Below are 25,192 nucleotides of genomic sequence, written 5' to 3' on the forward strand. Positions count from 1 at the left end.
GTATTCACCTTTATTTTTTTACTCATGACAGCAAATGGTATATTGATGGTACATGCTATTCTGTCTTAACCTCTGTGCCATGCAAAATAAGTTTATGTACCCACATGAAAAGTCAAAACTTTGAACACAGACACTTCAACATGTTAACTGTGATTCATGTCTTCTTTTCCTAAAAATACAAATAAGCAAATAAAAGAATGTGTCTGTGACACGAGTGTGAAAGCTGGGGGCTTCACCGACTTAGAACCACTACTCAGAGTAGTCACTATCTCCACTGCACAAAAGAGGAGCCTTCATTTTCTAATGTAAACACAAGCAAAGAGAAATTCAGAAGAATGGAGTTTCTAGTTTGAATGTGATGGATTTTGCACATCTTTCAGTAAATCCATCCAATCTTTATGAATGAATGACTAAGAGATATATTCACATTATGCAAGAGGTATCCAGAAGAGAACATCAAGCCAAGTGAAAGAAGTTAACATCGCTGTAATAATAAGCAAATTGATACCAGTGCTTGAGGCACACTGAAGGACACATTATAACTACTGTGTTCTTGTTGCTGCCCAAAAGTAAATCAGAATATGAATCTAATTAAAAGGGGCACCTGGATGGCATGATCTCGTGGGTCTTGGGCTGGAGCCCAAAGTCGGGCTCGGTGCTCAGCAATGCTGATATTCAGGGATTCTCTTCTCCATAGAATTCACTCAGGAGGAGTGGAGATGCCTGAACCACACACAGTGGGAATTATACAGAGATGTGATGATAGAGAACTGTGGAAACCTCTTCTTGGGTGATAATAACTCCTTCCAGATTTCCAAACCACACTCAGGGATTTGTTCCTTCTTGAAGACCATCTCATTGAAGATTCTTTGCACGACTGGAATGCAGGTCCAGGCAATAAGGGAAATAAGTAGTGTTTTATAGGTGTAGAGAAAAATTTTCATGATGTTTCCTTCCAGCTTTAGCTTCTCCTTCCTTAGGGTAGTATCACCAATTCTGTAGATCAGTGATAATTCTCCATAGTCAGTGGCATAAAATGGTACTGCCTACATCCTAAACTCAAATTTTTACTCCTTATTATTGTATCGGTAGTACTTGGGAGTGGAGGTCATAATGTGAATTTTTAAAAATATTTTATTTATTCATGAGAGACACGGAGAGAGAGGCAGAGAAATAGGCAGAGATAGGAGAAGCAGGCTTCATGCAGGGAGCCTGATGTGGGACTCGATCCTGAGACTTCAGGATCATGACCTGAGCTGAAGACAGATGCTTAACCACTGAGCCACCCATGTGTCCTGATAATGTGAATGTTTGAAACTCTTCCTGCGTGCTATTTTTTTTTTTAAGATTTTATTTATTCATTCGTGAGAGGCAGAGGCACAGGCAGAGGGAGGAGAAGCAGGCTCAAGGCAGGGAGCCCAAAGTGGGAATCGATCCCGGGACCCCAGGATCACGCCCTGGGCCAAAGGCAGGCGCTAAACGGCTGAGCCACCCAGGGATCCATCCCTTCCTGCGTGTTCTTTTTTTTTTCCCTTCCTGCGTGTTCTAAAGGGGCTATTGGTCAGTAGCATTTGGAGCATCGTTTTCTAGACTTCTATAATGTCCTCTCTTCTCTACTGAGCACAATAGTGGATTGAAAGTTAGACTCTCCAGCAATATTCCTATTCCTTTTTTTGGTTAAACAGATCTCGTTGTATCGAAGCCAAACCTGGTCATCTTTTTGGAGCCAGAGAAGGAGCTCTGGGATAGGAGAAAGAAGAAAGTAATCATCCACCCAGGTAGGTGAGACTGAATGAAGCAGATGACAAGGGTGGTCCAAATGTGAAGCAGGAAGATTGACCTTAAAATATGTTTTATGTAGCTTTTCTCGAATGGGAATTAGTTTGAAAAGCCTAGTTTTATTTCTCTCCTTCTCACAGAGGGACATGTTCTATCCAACATTATCAAGCTCTTACTTTGTCTAAAGATTCTCCTTCAGCTCCAGTGATGGTTCATCACTTCCACTTGAGGGCCAGGAGACTACCCCAGGAGTGGGAGGGTCTCTATAATCCGAGAGCTTCTCCATTGCTTTGAGGGCCCTGGGAAATCTTTATATTTCTGAGGAACTCTATGCTAAACCCTTTCTAAGTTCTGTTTTGCCTCGTGTGAGAAATGTGTCATGATAGTGGTGGGACATATTGGGGTTTGGTGCAGAAATCCAGGAACACTGGACACAGACATCCATGTTTTCTGGTTTATGCTTTCCAATGTTTTGAAGGCTTTAATCTTAATTGAACAAAATTGAGACTCCGTAATCTCATCAGATAATAAAGCATCTCCCTAAAATGAGAAAATCTAATGCTTTATTTTCCTTCATTTTTCTTTGTACTGACTAATAGTAGAAAGTTCCACTCTTGCATTTCTCAGTGGTGAAGTAATGTATCTATTTGTATTCTAGAATTCCTACATAACTTATAAATTAATTCCATAAGGGAGCTAGAACATTTAGAACTTAGAACTTGCAGCCTTAATAGTCTCCATTGTTTTCTTATCTCTTAATATTGTATCATTTCATATTTTTGTATGATATGAAGTTCTTGTGATTTTGTCATGTGTGTTTTTACTTTCTTATTATATATCAGATTCACCTCTGATTTCTTTTCTTATGAATAGTTGTGATATGACTGCCAGTAAGAAGTAAGGTAGATAATTAGTAAAATTCCCATATTTTAAAAAAGGTTCTGCTTATAAGTTTAATTTTACTTCAGAAAAAGTAATCATTAGGCTTTTCTTCTACTTTACCCAGAATGTATCTGAATTTAATTCCAAATACTTATTTTTTACAAAGTAATTGCTGGCATGTTTTACAATTTTGATGTTTCTTTATTTCAAAACGAAAGATATTTCTATGGGTGCTTGGTTCTTTTTAATTTATTTATTTATGAGAGACAGAGAGAATGTGTGTGCACATCCATGCCAGCAATTACAAGGTGAGGGGCAGAGGGAGAGAAACCTAAACAGATTGTCTGAGGGGCTCAATCCCATAACCCCAAGATTGTAACCTGAGGTGAAATCAAGAGTTGGACGTTAACCTACTGAGTCACCCAGCACCCCAGGCTGCTTGTTTCTAAAGAATGGATTATAGCCTTGCATTCTATGTAAGAAGAGGGACATGTTAATAATACGTTTTTTAATGTCTTTTAAGTGCTTATTCATAAAGTTTTCTATTAGAGCTATTCATGCTTGATTTTAATAAATATTCTTTACAATCTTACTGTCAGTGAAGGCATGCCAATAATTCAAAATATTTGTTTTTCATGAGTACATAGTCACAATTTAAAATCATACTTATATAGAAGGTTTCTGTTCAAAAATCCATCTATTTTTATGTAGAATTCTTTGGGTTAAATTTGGTCTTATTCTGCTTTTGCAATTCCATAATAATGTGCTACCTTTTGTATGGGATCCTCCGCAACGTCATTTAGTTGTGGTATTGTTGTTACCTGTGTATTTTATTTTAGAATGACAATTTTCAACTCAGATTTCAGGACAATGTAAGTTTAACTCCAATATGAATCAGCTTTGCCCTCTTACAAATAGATTATATATGTATTTGTACCACTCATACATACTTAATTATCTGACTCATCTTGTGTATTTTTTTTTTTATTGGTTAGTGTTCAGTGAGTGTTGTATCATGTCTAGGTGAGTTGTTATAATAATAGAATTAATTTCATCTGTTGGTGAATTTATATTCTCTTTGCATGAGAAACATTTTTGTGAATTGAACATAATTTTTAAACATTTTATACTTCCGTAACACGTTGAGGCATTATATTATATTCTTAATTGTGGTGTTATACCTATGATATGCTTTGATATCATTCTCATTAACATTTGTGTCTTCTGTACTTATTTTCATAATAGTTATATTAAAACATTTTAAAAGTAAAACAAACCGTTTTAAACTTCTGTTCTCAATTGTGTACAAAACTCTTGTATTTATCATCTCTACCCCTGCACCCACTTTCTGTTACAGATATCACAAATTCTGTCTTTTATGTTATGTATTTTATTACTGAAGTTTATGGCTTATATGCTTTTATTTTTAAAAATTCTATAGGAGAAATAAAAGTGACATGCACCTTAATTACAACACTACAGGTTTCTATAATTTGATTGATTAATATTTATATTTAGCTGAGAGCTTTATTTTTATTTTTATTTTTTTTAAATTTTTTTATTATTATTTATTTATGATAGTCACAGAGAGAGAGAGGCAAAGACACAGGCAGAGAGAGAAGCAGGCTCCATGCACTGGGAGCTCGACGTGGGGTTCGATCCCGGGTCTCCAGGATCGCGCCCTGGGCCAAAGGCAGGCGCCAAACCGCTGCGCCACCCAGGGATCCCAAGCTGAGAGCTTTATGTTGTCATGTGGTTTCAGGTACTGCTGGCATCCTTTTATTTCACCTAAAAAGGTTTCCTTTAATGTTTCTCATAGGACAGCTGTACTGGTAAACTTAGAAGGATTTTTCCTTGGGAAAGTCTTATTTCTACATACATGGAAAACAGTTTTGCCAAGTAAAGTATTCTTGGCGGCTATTTTTTGATCCTTTAGTACTTGGATATATTATCTCATGCACCTCTTCTTATCATGTCTCCTGAGAATCCCACTACTAATCTTATGGGAAATCTTTCCTAACAAGATGCGTTGGTTTTGTTATGTTCTCTCAAAATTCTTTTTTCACCTGAGATTTTTGATAAGTTCATTTTGATGTGTCCCTGTGTTTATGTCCTGAGATTTGTCCTACTTTGAATTTATTGAGCTTGTTGATTTAGTTTTTTCTTTCCACATATATGGGCAGTACAAGCCTTTTCTACTTAATGTAAACTCTGCCCCTTTCATTCTCCTTAAGGTACATACTGGTCTACTTATTGGTGTCCCATGAGTCCCTGAGACTCTGGGATGTTTTTCTTTGCTTTAAGTAGAGAATTTAAAATAAGATGTCTTTAAGATATCTGATTCTTCTGCTGGCTTATTGTTGTTAAACTTTGTTTGGATTTTTTGTTTTGGTCATGTGTAGTTTTCCTGGTATCATTTAATTAACTGTTTTCTTTCTCCATGAGTGTCTTTATGATGGTTATATGAATTCCTTGTCAGGCAATTAATAGTTCTTTCTTAATTTAAGGTGAGTTTTAGAGATTTATGTCATTCCTCTGTTTGGAGCACGTTTTCCTGGTTCTTTTTTTTTTTTTTTTTAAGATTTTATTTATTTATTTGAGAGTGACAGAGCAAGCATGAACAAGGTGGAGGGGGGGTGGGCAGAGGGAGAGGGAGAAGCGGACTCCCCTCTGAGCAGGGAGCTGATGCGGAGCTTGATCCCAGGACTTTGGGATCATGACCTGAGCCGAAGGCAGATGCTAACCACCTGAGCCACCCAGGCGCCCCTTTCCTGGTTCTTTGTATGCCTTATTATATTTTGTTGATATTGGGGAATTTTATTTTTTTATTTTTATTTTAATTAAATAATTAATAATTTTTAAGGTTTTGTTTATTTATTCATGAGAAAGAGAGACAGAGAGAGACAAAGACATAGGCAGAGGGAGAAGCAGGCTCCATGCAGGGAGCCCGACGCAGGACCTGACTCTGGGTCTCCAGGATCACTCCCTGGGCTGAAGGCGGCGCTAAACCGCTGAGCCACCAGGCTGCCCTATTTTTAATTAATTAATTAATTAATTAATTAATTAATTAATTTTTAAAAAAACCTTTTTCTTTTTAAAGGTTTTATTTATTTATTCATGAGAGACACAGAAAGAGAAGGGCAGACACAGGCAGAGGGAGAAGCAGGCTCCACGCAGGGAGCCTGATGTGGGACTCGCTCCTGGGACCCCAGGATCATGCTCTGAGCCGAAGGCAGAGGCTTAACCACTGAGCCACCCAGGCATCCCTATTTTTATTTTTTTAATAAAGATTTTATTTGTTTATTCATGAGAGAAACACAGAGAAGCAGAGATTGGAGAAGCAGGCTCTATGCAAGGAGCCTGATAAATGGGCCTCGATCCCAGGACTCCAGGATCATGCCCTGAGCCAAAGGCAGATATTCAACCACTGAGCCACCCAGGCATCCCAATATTGGGGAATTTTAAAAAAGCAATCTCTGGACCCAGGATTATGGAATTGCTTTGTACAGATGAACACAAATAGCAATTCTGGAGTCTGTCAGACGCATTCAGGGGCATTTGTCATGTCTGAAAATTATAATTTCCCGGTTTTATATGTGTAGTTACCTTTATGGAGTCCGTGATCCTTTCCTCTGTCTTCAGCTCATTGTCTGCATTGATTGAACAAATACTCACCTTTGGTATGAGCAGCCACCACAATGTATCCAGAGGGTGCTGTCGTTCCCTCTGCCTACATGTCATGCATGACAGAAACAAGTCCCTCAGGCAGCAGCCAAAGAAGCCAGATCGCTGAACATACCAGTCACTCATTTCTTTCTCTCCTGAGGAGAGGTAAGAGTTTTCTCACAGTGTGCCGTGGAGAGTCAGGAAGGGTGAGCTGCTGTTGTGGGCAAGTGTCACAAACTTTCCTCATCTCTTTGATGTGGCTTTTCATTTGTACCTGCCTGTGGGTGCTGTGTTCTCCTAACTGGCTTATGGAGCACTGTAAAAGGTAATTTAGTCCATTTTTGTCTCCATGGAGGAGCAAGTCCTGGTGGTTCTCCATTCATCTGATGTGCTATGATGGATATTAATTCTGTACATTAGTATTCTAACACGTATACATGTTATAGTGTAGTAAGTGTGACAATTTATTTTGGGATTTTTTTTTTAATTATTTATTTTGTATCCTTTAGTCTTTTCATAACACCGAAGGCCTATTGGGAAAGACAGGGAAAGGAGTTGAATTTGTAGAATGATGGAATGATGTGGAAGCCATGGGAATAAGTATTTATACTTAAGAATGACTGAGAAGGTGACTGGAAAAAAAAATAAAAAGAGAAGGTGACTGGGCTTAGTGAAGGAGAGAAAGGACATGATGGGTATAAGCAAATTGGGACAATTCCCATAATGAAATCCTTACTGCCACAAGAGATCAAGGACATAAAACACTGAGGGGGGAAAACCTCACCTTAAGTCAGTTATATTTGCAGAACAAGATCTTTCAACCCAGGGATGATAATCCATTTTTTAAACATACATATTTTTTTTAAGGGTATTTGGAAATTCTGGAAAGCCACCTAGTCCATGCTGAAAGCAAGCTTTCAAACCATTTCAAATAATAAGATTGGTTTAATCATTCCCTGACACATTTCTGAACGTTAGACATTTAAAAATGAAAATGAAATGTCTAAATGTAATTGATTTGAGAAGTGCTTTTCAGAGGGTTCATTATACTTCCACCAACACCTAATCTCTCCTTGTTCCAAAGTCTCTAATTTTGATAAAAACCATTGGGTCTTTTTTTTTTTTTTTTAAGATTTTTATTTATTTTTCATGAGAGACAGAGAGAGAGAGAGAGAGAGAGAGAGAGAGAGTGAGGCAGAGACACAGGCAGAAGGAGAAGAAGGCTCCATGCAGGGAGCCCAACGCAGAACTTGATCCTGGGTCTCCAGGATCACACCCTGGGCCGAAGGCGGCGTAAACCGCTGAGCCACCTGGGCTGCCCAAAAAACCATTGAGTCTTTATCCAAATATCACTGTGCAGTACTTAATATACATAATTCTTAATTTGGAGCAAGTTTCATATGTTTTGATCTTACAAAGATCTTAGTGAAGGCTCTATCTTCCATAATTATGGAGGTGTATATAACGGAGACAGAACATACCAATACAATGAGTCTGGGAAAAATGCCAATCAAGGGTTAAATCCTATTAAACATCAGAGATCCTAGTTTTCACAGTACCAGTATTATAGTTGTAAATGTGGGAAAGCCTTTTGTGAAGGCTGAAATCTTAGTGTACATCATTGTATCCTTATTAAACTGAAGGCTTAGAAATATAGTAAGGGTGGCAAACTGTTTACTCTTAAAAGCTCATTCAACAACAGACATTTCATAATGGGAAGAAATGTTACAAATGTAAACAGTGTGCAAAGCCTTTACGTACCATTCAAAACTTATCAGTGAAAGGTAATATGTAGTGGGGACAGTGCTGACAAATGTTAAAAAATGTTGCAATGTCTTTAAGCATAACTACACAGTTTCTGAACATCATAGAGTGCATACTATGTGAAACTCTACAAATGTAAAGAATGTGGCAAGGAATTTAATGCATAACCAGAAGTATTCAATGTGAGATGATATATCCTGGGGGATGTTTTACAAATGTTAATAAGAATGATGGCAAAGTCTTTACCTGGAACAGATCCTTACTCAAAAAAAGTCTTTTATAAAAAATAAAAACATTAAAGATATAAACAATTCACAAAGTATGCAATAGAAAGGAAATATAAATAAATCAGAGCACTCACAGCAGAAAGCAGTAAGGCAGTACCATGTTTTAGACATGATTCTAAATCACAGTATTTATTACAGAGAAATATCAAAAGTTAAAACATTTAGATCCGTTACATTTTAGCATTGGACTATAGAGGCAGGAGGGGTACCAACCCCCTCTGGAAGGGGAAACCTGTGTGTAATTCTTTTTTTTTTTTTTTTTTAAGATTTTATTTAGGGGGAGTCCTGGGTGGCTCAGCGGTTGAGTATCCGCCTTTGGCTCAGGGTGTGATCCTGGAGAGTCCCAGAATCGAGTCCCACATCAGGCTCCCTGCATGGAGCCTGTTTCTCCCTCTGCCTAGGTCTCTGCCTCTCTCTCTCTCTGTCTCTCATGAATAAATAAATAAAATCTTAAAAAAAAAAAAAAAGATTTTATTTAGGGGCACCTGGATGGCTCAATCAGTTAAGCATCTCCATTCAGCTCAGGTCATAATCCCAGAGTCCTGGGATCCAGCCCTGCCTTGGGCTCCCTGCTCAGCAGGAAGACTACTTTTCCCTTTCTCTACCCCTCCCCTGCTCCTTCTCTGTCTCACTCACTGTCTCTCAAATGAATAAATAAAATCTTTTTAAAAATTAAAGAGCCATTCTGGTGCCCCTGCAGCGGAACTTAAGTTTTGAGTTCCCAAAACTTAAAACCATACCTCCATAGAAATAGCGTATTGTTGACCAGAAACCTCACCTATAACATTAACAGTTAATCATCCCCTTTTTGTGTTGTCTGTATCCTATACAGTATTTTTATAATAAAGATTAAGAAAAGAAAATATTAAGGAAATCATTACAAAGAGAAAACATGTTTATTACACTACACTATATTCATAAAAAAAAGAAAAAGTGTTTGTATATTGACCTACATTGTTCAAGCCCATGATATCATGCTAAACTATGTATTTGTTAATATGCCTGAAAGGATCAAGGGGGAATGGACGTTTGGAGAGGGATAATTAGTTTCAGTGTGTCTTTTTCTCTTTGATGATATTTGAGATGTTTTGCATGGCAAATATTATTAATTTTACTCTGAAATCATCTCATGCTAAGCCTTTATTGCTTGTGTGCATGCAAAATGATTTGATTCTTGCTATCTCACCAACATGAGGGTGCTTCTGTGATGGGGAATTCATTTATACCTACTTTTCCATGGAAGATAAAGGAGGCTATAATGTGAAATACATGAAGAAAGTCCACATGGAGATGTGTGTGTTTGATGTATAAGAGTGAAATAATTACCGATTTAGTAAGGATTCAGGGCATTATTTGCATTCAAGTAAAGCACAGAAACATGCTAAATTTTAAATATTTTTGCCATTTGCTGTTAAAGGATAATACATTGGTGGTTTATTTAAAGCTGGATATATCTTCTGCATAGCAGTTGATACTAATCAAGAATATTTGTTATTTGGTTGAAATAAAGAAATTTTCACAGATGTCTGAGGAAAGTATAGCTAACTATTCCATAAAAGGGTGTGAAATGTGGGCTCCTGGATGGCTCAGGTCTGCCTTCAGCTCAGGTATTGATCCCAGGCTCCTGAGATCAAAGCCCTGCATTGAGCTCCCCTGCTCAACAGGGAGCCTCCTTCTCCCTTTCCTGCTCCTTTTGTTTGTGCTCTCTCTCTTTGCCAAATAAATAAGTACAACATATTTTTTAAAAAGGGTGTAGAATTATTGTAAATCCACATTTACTCGATAATTAGCCTCAATTGAATAACATGGAAAGCACAACTCACAGATCCTTATTATCAGGACAAGAATATTCTTGAATGATGTAATGAGCATTTTGACCAAGACTCATAATAATGATTTTTTTCCCAGTGTTTTGCTTATAGTGTGTTTGAACTTAATATATTTTAATTAATAATACTAAGTGGATTTTAATGTGTTAACACTAACACTAATGTGTAATGAAAGAAATGTTTTTCCTACGCAACCTTATCCTGACCCACCTTCATCAAGGTTGCTGGTAAACAGACAGTAAAGCAAAGTACACTTGACCCTTGAACAACATGGGTTTTGAAATATGGTCCACCTATAGTCAAAATTTATTTATAATACAGTGTTGTAAATATATTTTCTCTTCCTTCTGATTTTCTTAACATTTTCTTTTCTTGAACTTCCTTTATTGTAGGAATACTGCATATAACATAGAAAATATATATTAATTGACTTTTTGATAAGGTTTCTTGTCAATGGTAGGCTATGAAATTAAGTATTAGGAAGTCAGAGTTATACATGGGTTTTCACCTGCTTGAGGTGTGTACACTGAACTCCCCCTGCATTATGCAAGGGTCACTTGTACATGTTAAAGCAGTGGGATGATATCACTAATAATCTTTTTTCGTGATGGCCTTAAACCTCACATTATTTGTGATTACTTTTCTCAACATACATATTATAGCTTTTCTTTTTTGTAACCTTTGGCACATTATGATGCTTTTAATAAGGTTAATATAGAAGTAGTATTGAGAGTGTAGCTAAACAAATGTGATACTGATGATATTGTACACACTATGAAAACAGACATGTCATACTTAAGTGAATAATTTAGATTTTATTTTTCATGAAAAAGGTAGTCCAGAAGTCATGTTTCATGCTGAATCCACTCCGTTTGAATGTGAATATTGAACCTTGAAATACAACTGCAAAATAGCCTCTCTGCATTTGAAAATTGGGATGATCTCTCTGGTCATGATTTTCTTGCAATCCACATTTTCTCTTCTCAGAGAGCAGAAGTGTGTCCATTGGGAGCTAAGGGCCCCTGAGTGCTTTCCAAGTCAATGCTGGCTGGCACTTCCCTGGTCAGGTGGAGCCAGAGGTTCAGACATTTGGCAGGACTGAAGGCCATTCTCTGTTGCTGGGCAGTATGATAGCCTAGGCTCTAGTTCAAGCGCTCTGGTCCTGCATAATCAGGGTTATGCTCAACACTTGGATGATGGTGCTGGCTTGGCTCTCCCCAGTAGGTCTGTGAGATAGTCTGTGTGGTTGCCAAGGGTCTTTGTTCAGACTTCCTGGTGGTGGTGGTGGTGGTGAGTAGAGTCTGTGCTCAGCAGTGGAAAGATACTTCCAACTTGTATGCCTGCCCATATAGGGTCATAGAGTGGCCTCCATGCTCTAGTTCAACCTATTTATTGGCCGGAAACCCAAGTCAGGCACGGCTGTTGACAACACTCCTCAACCAGGTGTGTCCATCTCAGCTCTGCAGTTGGGCAGTGTCACCGTATCTCTGGGTGTTACTGCAAGGTGGAACACAGTCTGGTCTGTCAGTCTTCAAACATCTGAGCGCTAGCTGTTGTAAGTCCTTACCCACCTTCTTCATGTCTGTAGGATCCCCAGTGGTCCAGCACCACAGGTTCCCCAGGAATCTCAATGAGGAAAGATCTATTTTAAGTATTTTCACAGTAACTTTCTGGTTTGTCTGTGATATTGCCAAGTTGTGGCTTTAGTTCCTGTTTTGATTTTGTATATTACTTCCTGTTAGTATGGAGTTGGGAATTAAATTTTGGATAATCTTCTTTTTAAAATATCTAATTGGTCATTGTGACCATTTTTACTGTTCTATATTTTTCTTCAATCTTTGTGGTTTGTATATGTGAGAATATAGGTCCTTTGTGTCCTTTCTGTGTCTCTATTTCTTTCTCTTCAGTTTGTGATGTAGAGAAGTTCTTAATTTTAATGCAATCCAGTTATTTTACCCTTAGTGGTTAGTGATTTTTATCATTTTTAGAAATCTCCCTTATACCAAGACCACTGAGATAGAATATTTTTGTGCTTTTCTAAAAGCATCATTATCTTTATAATTTTGATATGAAATTTATTAAGAATGAATGTGTTGTGTGGTTTCTGTAGTGACTGTTTTCTGTTTTCCATCAGATTTGATGATCAATTGAAATATATTCTGAAAATATTGTATTGTACTTATAATTTGTTTACTGCAGTCATTTCCTAATATGAGTAAATATCACCTTGATCTTGAAGCAGACTTCTCTGATTTCTCTCCATCTTTTCCTGTCTCTAGTGATGTTTACCAATCTCACAGGACCAAACACCCAGAGTCAGTTTTGATGTCTGTCAAAACCTTCCATGGGCCTCTTTGCTCAGATGAATTATTCCTATATTCCCATAGCAAAATGGCATCCAAGGTCTTGGCAATAGGAGTCATCTTCTTGTTATGTATTGAAGCAGGAATCCTGGCAAACTGATAGCTGTTTTACCTTTACCTCTCTCTTTAGTTCACTGGGTTTAGGTTAAGTTCTCTAGATTTTATTGCCAAACCTGTGAGCGTATTCAACTCATTGGTCATTGACTCTAAAGGATTCCCACCAACTATGACAGCTTTTGGGTGAAAATATTTCTGCCATGGTTTTGGGTGTATACTTCATTTGAATGTTTACAGAGTGGCCAGAAGTGTGTTCAGTATGGTACAGTGTGGGTCTTGGGTGTCTTTCAAATCATTAACATTAGCTCTGTGGTGCTTGTTGGAAGCAGCTTAGAGTAAAAACTTCCGAGTACAAGAGTTTTTAATTTTCTGCTGTATGTCACTGCCAAATGAGCAGCAAAATATGAAGGGAAGTGTATTGGATACTTTTGTGCATATCAGAACCAAATCATACATTTGCTGTATACTGTATTGTTATTATTCCTTGAAATCATGTTGTGAACTGGACCAGAGGTTCCATGATTTTCATCCAGTACAGGCACAAAAGGTATGTCAAATGCATTCATAGGATCAATGTTCTTCACCTAAGTTCAGGGCTATCGATAATATTTTTGCGCTTGTGACCATCTCATTTTACACAATGTCCAGTATCTTTAGGGCTGTGTTTGTCTTTTTAATATTCCACATTGATGATTGGTGAACACCTTTGCTGAAGTCTTCTGCCCTAATTCCTATGTGTTTTCTAATTCCCATCACTTTTATTGTATTAAGCCATGCTTCCACTGTATCTGTTCTACTTACCCAGGGTAAAGAGTACAAAATCCTCTCATCTTTTCACATACATGTAAATTGTATGCTTCTGCACAGTTTTGTTCTTTCTTCACCCATCTCCCTTAGAAAGCTCACAACAGAAATTTAAGGTAGACCGTCATGGGTATTGGGATTTCTTTACTTGGTTGAATGCAGGGCCCACAGGGACAGTGCAGAAGTGAATGTGGTAGCTCACATGATTCTTCTGCATTGTATCCTGCTGATTATAGCCTTAAGAAAACATTTCCTGGTGCAAGTTGAATACATTTTATTCCAGATCCTGTGTCAGGTTAATGAGTATTTCACAAGATGGTGTACACATGGGAAAAATAGGCAGGAGCAAAGTCAGGATCAAGCTGAATAGTGGATATGTTGGGAGATGATTATCTATGGGTTTCAGTTTCTCTAGGTGTTATTGATAGAAGCATTGAAAATTTTTATTCTAATTGTCTTTCCATTGATATTTGTGTATAAAAAGGCTTTGAAATGTAGTGATATCATCTTGCTCTTTTTTTTTAATTAATTAATTTATTTATGATAGTCACAGAGAGAGAGAGAGAGAGAGAGAGAGAGAGAGAGGCAGAGACACAGGCAGAGGGAGAAGCAGGCTCCATGCACCGGGAGCCCGATGTGGGATTTGATCCCGGGTCTCCAGGATCGCGCCCTGGGCCAAAGGCAGGCGCTAAACCGCTGAGCCACCCAGGGATCCCTCATCTTGCTCTTGAGTAGAGGATGGATTTATTTACTGCACAGGAAATGGAATTGTCTTCTTTTATGACAGGAGTATGGACAGATATGCTAGGTGTTCCTTTAATATATTGTGGTTTCCTATGCTCAGAATCTCACAGATGTGGCCAAAAACCTACTTAATGTGCAGCATCTATCTGTATGAATTGTGGTTGGGGGATTGGTTTGTGAAATTAGTGTAATCCGGAAGAAGATTATGATGATTGCTGTGTCATGAGCTTGTAAGATCCTTGGACTTTGATCCAGGATCTCTTGTCTTCTACCAGCACTGGAAATTTGTTACAGGCCAACTTCTTGTATTATAGAATATGTGCAGTCTTGGACTTTTTATAGTTTTCAACATTATCCATGCACTTTATTCAAATCAAACTAGATATTCATGGGTCTGTTTCTACTTTTGTTCTTTCATTTGTTTTGTTGTTTAGATAGAAGTAAAATCATATATTTTTCTTTGACATATTTCACAGCATATAATACCTTCTAGATCTATCCACATTGTCACAAATGGCAAGAAACGACCAAAATAGCAGAAACAGACCCATAGATACAGTTAACAATCTACTAGTTGCCTGAGTGAAACAGAGAGGGACAGTACACAAAATGGGTAAAGGGGAATGAATGGGAAGTACAGGCTTCAGATTATGGAATGAATAACTCATGGTGATAAAAGATGCAGCATAAAGAATATATTCAGTGGTATTATTATTTATTTTTTAAAGATTTTATTTATTTATTCATGAGAGACACAGAAAGAGAGAGAGGCAGAAACACAGGCAGAGGGAGAAGCAGGCTCCATGCAGGGATCCTGACGTGGGACTCGATCTAGGGTCTCCAGGATCAGGCTCTGGGCTGAAGGTGGCGCTAAACCGCTAAGCCACCTGGGCTGCCCTATTCAGTGGTATTATTATAGCATTATATCGTGACAGACATTAGTTCACTTGTGGTGAACGTAGTAGAATTTATAGAGTTGTCAAATCCCCATTTGTATACCTGAACAAGTGTAACAATCTATGTCAATTATACTTTAATATGATTATACGTTACTACAAAACAAAATAGAGGGATGCCTGGGTGGCTCAGCGGTTGAGCGTCTGCCTTTGGCTCAGGGCATGATCCTGGAGTCCTGAGATTGAGTCCCACATTGGGCTCCCTGCATGGAGCCTGCTTCTCTCTCTGCCTGTGTCTCTGCCTCTCTCTCTCTCTCTCTCTGTCTCTCATGAATAAAGTCTTAAAAAGAGAGAGAGAGAGGGGTGCATATACATATATAAGGTTCAACTATGTTCTTTAAAACTTGCATGTAAAGAAAGCTAACCTACTCCAAATGAAGCTAATCCTATGTATTCATAATAGGATTAGATTTAGGAAAGCAAATTAATCTGTAACACAGTGGCAATAAGGGTACATTGCTGAAGAAAGGAGAAGACTAGGGAGAGAGGAGTGAGTTCCTGGCAGGGTGAAGAAGTGAATAGGACACAGAAGAGCCTGGAGTACTCACTGGCTGAGCAGCCTAAGACATGGAAGAACAGTCATTCGTGTGAGAATTTCTTAAATAGTTTTCCCTGCAGTATTTTCTCTCTCTCTCTCTCTCTCTCTCTCTCTCTCTCTCTCTCTCTCTCTCATCTCTCATCTCTCATCTCTCATCTCTCACCAGTGACATGTATGTAATAATGGCCACATGTCTCATGAGTGCTTTTCTGAATAAGTGCATTCTTTTGAGGATACAGGATATTGCAACTGATTTTATTTCCTGTGCTCAGTTTAGGCAAAGTCAGGTTTTAGGAAGAAGTCTGACATGAAAACAGAAGAGATGCTGTAGCATGTAGCACTGAGAATTAGTAAAAGGGCAGGAAAACCTTTATATTTTAAAAATCTGTGGGATCCCTGGGTGACGCAGCGGTTTGGCGCCTGCCTTTGGCCCAGGGCGCGATCCTGGAGACCCGGGATCGAATCCCACGTCAGGCTCCCGGTGCATGGAGCCTGCTTCTCCCTCTGCCTGTGTCTCTGCCTCTCTCTATCTCTCTCTCTGTGACTATCATAAATAAATAAATAAATAATTAAAAAAAATAAAAATCTGTGTAATCTGTGAGGTCTAAGCTAAGAAATCCAACATTGTATCAGAAGCAGATTGCACCTGTGTTACTTGTTGATTTGGATGCTATTTCCACAAATATGTTTGACATGATGACTTGAAGGATAAATAAAAAGAGGTCCAGAGAAGAGTGGCTGATGGAGTTCACCATGCAGGGGTGGAGTCAGCTTGAAAGAAAAGTGAAGGGAAGGAAGGACTCCAGGCTCACCTATTTTATCCTCTTCCTGTTGTTTAGGAACCCTTTGAAACCTCATCTGTGATGCAGGTCTGGAATTCTGTCTGGAGCCTTACATTCTCAACATTTGCCCAGAAGCAGCAGAGTACTTCAGAGTATAGAAGTATTTTTTGTTTTTTTTTTTTGTTTTTTTTTTTTTTAAGTATACTTGATGCTCTTGACTGAACCAAATCTGGATTCCACGAATCCTTGATTCAATCCCTTGGTTCCCATGTGAGGTGTGCCTCTTCCTTCTAGTTCTCCACCACCTAGAAAGGAATCAATTTTTGTCATTTTTTGGTTAAACCTGAGAGATAAATGAGGTAAGGAAGCCATAGATTAGCCCTGACATTAAATGAACTTTGTTCTTTTTCCACTTGACTAGATCAGTAACATTGTACACAGAGATACCTTGCTATGGACACGCTGAGGAAAGAATAGAACATTATACTGAGAGAAAAAAATTGGGACAGGACGTTAGTCAAGCATGAGGACTAAGACTTGTATCCAACCTTCCAGTCCATCTGTGCTGTAGCGAAGGAATCCCACAGTGTTTCCAGAACCCTGGAGGACATTATTATTATTATGATTATTTTTTAAAGATTTTATTTATTTATTTATGAGAGACACAGAGAGAGAGGCAGAGACACAGGCAGAGGGAGAAGCAGGCTCCATTCAGAGAGCCCGATGTGGGACTTGATCCCAGGTCTCCAGGATCACGCCCTGGGCTGAAAGGGGTGCTAAACCGCTGAACCACCCGGTCTGCCCCCTGGAGGACATTATTAAGTGAGGGCAGGGCATCTCCAGGAGATGAGAGTTCCACAATTGTCATACATCAGCTAACCTCCCATGTCAGGGTCTCTGGACCAAGCCTTTGTGATTTAGCTTATTAGAATGCAAAGAGGAGCTTGTGAAAGCCTGTGTTCACACCTGAAAGACAAAGCCCAAACACACTGTTCTAGATTACAGAGTGTGGATTCTACCTGTGACTTGATATTTGAATAATATGGATGTTTTCATGTTTACGTTTTGGACATTTATTTCACAGCACTTATTGCATGTCCTTTGAAAACGTTAGACATCTGACACCAGTGTGACCCATTATTAGAGGTTCATGCACCTTGTTTCCTCTGTGTTCTGTGCCAGATCCGTCCACTATAAGGTTAATAGTTTTTCTCATTTAGTATTATGTACTTTGGGAGGAGAAGGACAGGGCTGCCTCACCCCTACTTTTCCATTGTTCTGTTCTTGTATTTATGTCTGTAGAGCATTATTTTAGTAACTGTGGCTTTGTTGTATGTTTTAAATCAGGGAGTATGGTGCCACCAACGTACTGTTCAGATCGAAAATTACTCTGTTGGTGTTATCCTGTGACATCCACATGAGTTTTAGAAGGGGTTTTGATTTTTCTGCCAAAAAATATGGCATTGGGATTCTGATGGAAATTTTCATAGAAATAGAAACAGTAATGTTATTATTTGTTCTGATCTCTATTTATGTCTGGTTTTTCTTTGTTATATCCTTTCTTTCCTAAATTTATTTGTTTCTTTTTTTCTAGTTCCCTATAGTGTAAAGTTTATTTGAACTTTTTTTTAAACTCAAGCATATATAGAATTTTATTTTATTTTATTCTATTTTTTTCATATATAGAATTTTAAAAGTGAAAGTCTAGTACGGAAAATGAGCAGAAATAAGCATTACACATGATGACCAAGCAATAAAACAGCATAAAAATAAAAATAGGCCATCTTTAGGGCTTTCTATAGATCATGTCATCTGTGAACAGAGAGGTTTTTTTTTTTTTTTTCCCATTGGATTCCTTTTAAGTATTTTTTTCTTGCCTAATTGTTGAGACTAGAATATATAATACTATGTTGAATGGAAGTACTGAAGTCTCTCCATTACCTTGTTTCTGGTCATACGGAAGAAGCTTCAGCCTTTTACTATTTACTGTGTTAGATTTCAGCTTTCAGTACATATATGTCTTATATTAGGCTGAGGTGGTTTCCTTCTATTCCTAATCTTGAATGTTTTTAATCATGAAACGGTGTCCAATATGTTCACTTCCTTGTTCTGCACCAATTAATACGAACATGTAATGTTTGACCTTCATTCTGTTAATACACACTCTTAAATTGATAGATTTTCAAATGCTTAAAGACCCTTGAACTGCAGGAAGAGTTCTCACTTGATTATGTTGTAAAATAATAAAAAAACTCTTTTGGTTCAGTTTGCTTCATTTTATTGTGGGTTTAGTATAACTATTCCTCACAGGTAGAAGTTTGTAGTCTTCTTTGCTTATAGTGTTTTCCTTTTGCATTGATAACCTGATAAAGCTGGTATCACAGAGATTAATAGTTTCCCTTCTCTTTACTCCTTGGAAATGTTGGAGGTGATTTGAAATATTTTCTCTTTAAATGTTTGAATTATCCAGTGAATATATCTGGCATAGGATTTTCTTTGTTGGGAGTTTTTTTATTATTATTTTTTCAATCTACTTAGTAGTGATAGATTACTTGAGATTTGTTTTTTTTTTTTTTTTTAATTTCTCCATAATGAAGTCAGGTAGGTTATACCTTTTTGAGATTTATAGACATTTTTTTGATACCTGTCTGTGGGCATATAATTATCCATCGTCACCTCTTATAATTGTTTTTATTTCTGTGGTATCAGTTATATTGTGTCTGGTTTTACTTCTTCTCATTTTTCTTAGTGTTCTCTCTTTCATTCTTTGTTTAAAGTATATCAATTTTGTTGATCTTTCCTGAAAATGCAGTCTTCCTATTGATGTTTTCCTGTTTTTGCTTTCTTATTTCATTGGTTTCTATTTTAAGTTTAAATTTTCTTCCTTCTGCTATTTTTGGGCTCAAATGGTACTTCTGATTTTTTTTGAGGTACAGGAATGTGATGTGTGCTTCAGCATGACAGTACTACGGAATTATGTGATAGGCTATGCGATCTTGACATGGTCTGCACGTTTATGTCTCCTGGAGGAATGAAGTCTTGATGTTTCTTTCTCAGCCATATTGCTGAAGTTCTGTGATTGATTTTAATTTTGCATATTAGAAGCTTTCATTATATTCATCTGAGAGTAGTAAGTGGAATGATTTTACTTTTCTCTTATTCAATATCTTTCAGCTGTATCTTCGCATGGCACCCAGAGTTTCCTGTCAAAGCTGTGCATAGAAGCTTCTTTCCAAAACGTGGCAGTGGGTAGATATAAACATAGTGCCCTTGAGAATTTACACTTAATGATAGACTGGAAAAATGATGGGGAGAGTGAAGAGCATCAAAGATATCATGAAGGACATATCCAAACTGAGACAACTGTCCGTAATATGAATCTCACTGCCCAAAATGGTGAAGGATATAAAACATTTTGGAAAACATCCCTTAAGTCTGCTATTTCTGCAAAGCAGTGTGTTTCTATAAGCAAAGGCTCAAATCAAATGGTGAAAGATACATATTTGGAGAACGAAAAGTTGGAAAATCTGGAAAGTTACTTAGTCCGTGCTGAAAATAATTATTTGAACCACCTTGAAAGTAGCATTGGATTAACCTTTGAGTCAAATATTTCTGAAAATCAGAGATTTAAAAATGAAGAACAAAGTGCTAAGTGGGATCCATTTGAGAAGTCTTTTACTGAGGAATTAACCCTGCAAAACGACCAGAGCATTTTCAATGAAAACAGAATTGCTCAATGCAATGAATCTGAGAAAAAATTTAACCAGGGTTCAAATGTTAATAAACATTTAAGGATTCATTTTCCAGAGAATCATTATGAATGTGACAAATGTGTGGAAGTCTTTTATCAAAGCTCCAACCTGATTATACATAAGAGTAACCCTATGGGAGAGAATCCTTATAAATATAATGAATGTGGGAAGTCTGGTAATCAGTCCTCCAATGTTGGTGATTATCAGAGAATTCACATGCATAGATGTAATAAACCTGAGAACATGTTGAGTCAATCATCAGAACTAAACATACATAACACAGTCACTACTGAACAGAAAACTTATATTTGTGAGGAATGTGGTAAGGCCTTTGACTGGCACTCATTATCTCAACAGCCAATGCATATTGGAGAGAAACCTTACAAATGTGAAGAATGTAGCAAGGTCTTTATCCACCACTCACATCTTATTCAGCAGGACAGAATTCATCCTGGAGAGAAACCTTACCAATGTGAAGAATGTGGAAAGGCCTTTAACCAGCACTCAATGCTTACTCGACATCAAAGAATTCACACTGGAGAGAAACCTTACCAATGTGAAGAATGTGGCAAGGCCTTTAACCAGCACTCAAACCTTATTCAACATCACAGAATTCATACTGGAGAGAGACCTTACCAATGTAAAGAATGTGGCCAGGCCTTTAATCATCACTCAAGCCTTACTCAACATCACAGAATTCACAGTGGTGAAAAACCTTACCAGTGTAAAGAATGTGGCCAGGCCTTTAACCAGCATTCAAACCTTACTCGACATCACAGAATTCACAGTGGAGAGAAACCTTACATATGTAAAGAATGTGGCCAGGCCTTTAATCAGCACTCAAAGCTTACAGAACATCTCAGAATTCATACTGGAGAGAAACCTTACATATGCAAAGAATGTGGCCAGGCTTTTAATCGGCACTCACATCTTACCCGACATCACAGAATTCATAGTGGAGAGAGACCTTACCAATGTAAAGAATGTGGTAAGGCCTTTAATCAACAATCAAAGCTTACTGAACATAACAGAATTCATACTGGAGAGAAACCTTACATATGTAAAGAATGTGGCCAGGCCTTTAACCGACACTCACATCTTACTCGACATCACAAAATTCATAGTGGAGAGAAACCTTACATATGTAAAGAATGTGGTGACACCTTTATCCAGCACTCACACCTGACTCGACATCACAGAATTCATACTTGAGGGAATCCTAACCAAAGTAAAGAATATGTCAAGGCCTTTAAGCAATGCTAAAGCCTAACTCCTGATCAGAGGATTTATACTGGAGATTTTGCAAACATGATTAATTTGGCAAGCCCTTTAATCAGAATCAAGGTTTATTCAACATCAGAGACTTCATATTTGAGAAAAAAAACTTAAATGTAAAAAATGGGTTAAAACCTTTATGATTGCTTAACCATTACTCAACATCTCAGAGTTCATACTGAGGAGAAACATTACAAAGGTAAAAGAATGTCTCAAGCCTTCAGCTGGAACTCATAACTTACTCAAACATCATAGTTCTCATACAGGATAGAAACTGTAAAATATAAACTAAATTGCAGTGCCTTTAACTTGAATTCAATCCTTAATATCTGAAAATGCACACTAGATTCAAGTCCTACAAATGTAATGAATGAAGAAAGACCTTCATTTTAATATACACTGTAGCAAACACCGGAGAGACCATAAAGGAAAATAACTTGAAAGACACATATTTAGAAATATATGTAAGTGAACTTCAAATGTCGAAAATGCCATAGAAATCAAGTAGAAAGCACTACATCATCAAAATACTTATGATAAGGAATAATAATAAAGTTAAACTGTTAGAAAATATATATGCTCTTATGCTTCAGAAGATTAAGTTGATGGATATTTGCATAGGTCTAATTAATTTCAATTTCAATATGTCCTTTTTTTTTACATTGACCGTATTTGAGATTTGTGTCTAGTAAATAATGTATTTCTACTCTCAAGTCACTTCAGCAAATTCATTTATTTTTAGTGTGTGTGAAATTATGTGACTGATGTTGCTACATCAAAGATATGAGATCCCAGCTTCATTAGGTGGGCCTCATGCATATCTAAGTGTCCATGGAAAAGGAAGGACAATATAATATACGATATATAAAGAAAATCTAAGTAAAGATATTGTTTGTGGTTATAATATTAACTACAGTTGTCATGAAGTACATGTTCAGAACATCATTCTTCATTTATTAAAACTAAAGAACTTCCTGAATATTATAATTAAAATATTTTACCAACTGGTATTGTAGGTTGGTAGAAGAGGTGGAAATCCAGTAAAATACTGATGTATCCTCATGATAGCAATAGTTAGAAGTAGATAATATTAGTGGATGTGGTTGAAAGGAAGAAATCCTTACAGTAGAAAGAGGATAGCTAACTCTTCCTCAACATGACATACAATTTGTACATCCACATTTGGTGAGAATACCTTATGCCTGAAAATTATTGAAATCACTACTCCCACATCAGTGCTCGAATACTTTTTAATGCTTCTGTAGAAGGATGTAAGGATATAATCCTTGAGCAAGAATTATGGAGGGGATTGAAATGCATAACTTAGTCTATTTGTGAACTTAATATATTTTACTTAATAAAACAATGGTTTTTATCATGTTAATATGGATATGTAATGAATGAAATGTTATCCGACTACCAGTGTTAACCAGTCTCATTTTATATAAGGTTGTAGGTAGCTGATGGTATCTATCACCTATTTTGTAATGCAGTGGAAATATATCTAGTAATCCATTTTCTCAGTGGCCTTAATGTTTAGATAGTGTGTGATTATTTTTTTCCCTTAGCATATCTATTGTATCATTTTCTCCTCCTTGGGACTAGTGGGATAATATAACGAATATACTATAGATTGTATATGGGTCTTATTGACTTATTGAAGTACTCCATGATAATGCCATTTGGCATACATTTTGTATGCGCAGTAGTTTTGCAGGGGACTTGAAGTGAAACAAGACCATATCACTAGTGTATTCCGTACATGACACCCTATAGAATCAGAAATTAATGTACCTTCCAATTTGACATTCCCAGCCTACCCTTTTGAGCAACCATTTCTTGTCTCCCATGACTTTCCCCTCCTGTGTCCCTTAGAGAAGACTCAGAGCTTACATAAACCTGTTTTAGTTTGAATGGCCTAATCTGGATTTTGATCAGGGACTCTAAAAGCACTCTCCCATAGCCCCTAATAACAGTATGTGCCCCAGATCATAAGTGTGGGTGGTTTTTTTCATGTTTCTGTGAAGTAAACATACACTTTTAACAATGGTTGTTGTGTAATAGATACCCCATAAGTTAGAGAAATATATTCCATTAGGAATGATATTGTAGCCCCAGGTAAGAGAAAATACAGAAGTTGAGGAATTGGCATGAATTCTGCATGTGGAGAGATGACATCTTTCCTGGGTTGTATAACTGACTCCTTGGATTTAGAAAAATAACTTAGTTTTATTTCAACCTACATAGGCATCTCAAATGTTCTTTGCCTGTGTTGTGGTTAAAGTGTTCTTATGGACCTCTTAATTTTGATTAGAGACCGGTAAGGCCAATGGGTAACAATTCAGAAATTCAGACATTTAGCACTGGCATGTGAGAGGCAAATATAAATAAAACATAATGATGGTACTGTCCTTAGAAAGATAAGTCCTATTAAAAGGAAATGTGAAAAACTCTTTCCAATGTGGGGAGGGAACTGGAGGTGGCTCCCTTTAGTCACTGCAAAGGCACAGGCAGCTCTTGGTGGTGTCATCTGATGAATAAATGTAACGGAACAAAGGAATTGTAAAGTGTGGTGGCTTCTGAGGAGTACAGAAGTCCTATTTTATCTTCATGATTGAATTGAATTCCTGTGTGTTAGCATCAGATGCTGTTGGATGACAATGATGACTGTTTGCCTAGGCCTAGATCAGGGGCAGTAGATGCAGGAGGAGGATGATGCAGTCATTTAGTGCATAGCTTCAAAATGTCACATGGCAGAGTAGATAGATATTGGAGATGAAGAAGCCTTTTGGATACTGATATACATAGGATCAGCAAGGTGTGTGCTGTGGTTGCTCAAAGCACTTGTATGCTAGATATATAAGCCTAACATAGTTTAGATTCACTATAGAAGAGTAACCTTTTATGGAAGATGATGTGTCGCTCTGTGGAACCCTCCTCCCTTTAGTGAGCACCATGATGAGTATAGTCCCATGCTCTGGCCCTGTCTATGCCATGGATTCATTGAGGAGTGGTACAGCAGTCAGTGACAGTGAGCATTTCTGCTTCAGTCAGTCTGGTGCAAGTGTTCATTGCTAAATGAATAAGGAATATGTGCTATATGTATAGAATGGAATACCATTTAACTTTAAAAAAGGAGTGAAATCTTGGCATTTGCAATGACATGGATGGAGCTAGAGAGTATTATATTAACCTAAAGAAGTCAGAGAAGGATTAATACCATATGATCTCACTCATATGTGGAATATAAGAAACAAGCAATGGGAAAAAAAAGAAGACAGACAAATCAGGAAATAGACTCTTAACTATAGAGAAGAAACTGGTCATTATTACCAGAATGGAGGTGGATTGGGGGATGGGTTAAATAAGTGATGGGAATAAAGGTGTGCATTTGTTGTGTTGAGCACTGGGTTTTGTATTGAATTGTTCAGTCACTATTGTACACCTGAAACAGATATGACAGTGCATGTTAACTCACTGGAATTTAAATAAAACCTTTAAAAAATATTTTGTTTTTTTAAAGATTTAAGAAATTTTTTCCCTTAAGTTAACTGACTTGAAGAAGCTGCACAAAATATACCTTTGTAAACAAATTGGAACATATATCTTTTCTCCCTGATTCTTCCAGAATTCAGACAGTCTCAGTAACTTTTTATCCCTCTATATATATATATTTGTATAATTTTACTAAGAACCTGTTCTCATGATGACAAG

General features: G+C 37.3%; 1 pseudogene; it reads left to right on the forward strand.

Moving 5' to 3' along the window:
• The first annotated feature begins 1,694 nt into the window (after window positions 1–1,694).
• Window positions 1,695–24,985, forward strand: LOC129500199 (zinc finger protein 345-like; annotated as a pseudogene).
• Window positions 24,986–25,192: the final 207 nt, after the last annotated feature.

This window comes from Nyctereutes procyonoides, unplaced genomic scaffold (assembly GCF_905146905.1).
Source record: "Nyctereutes procyonoides isolate TBG_1078 unplaced genomic scaffold, NYPRO_anot_genome, whole genome shotgun sequence".
Lineage (NCBI taxonomy): Eukaryota > Metazoa > Chordata > Mammalia > Carnivora > Canidae > Nyctereutes > Nyctereutes procyonoides.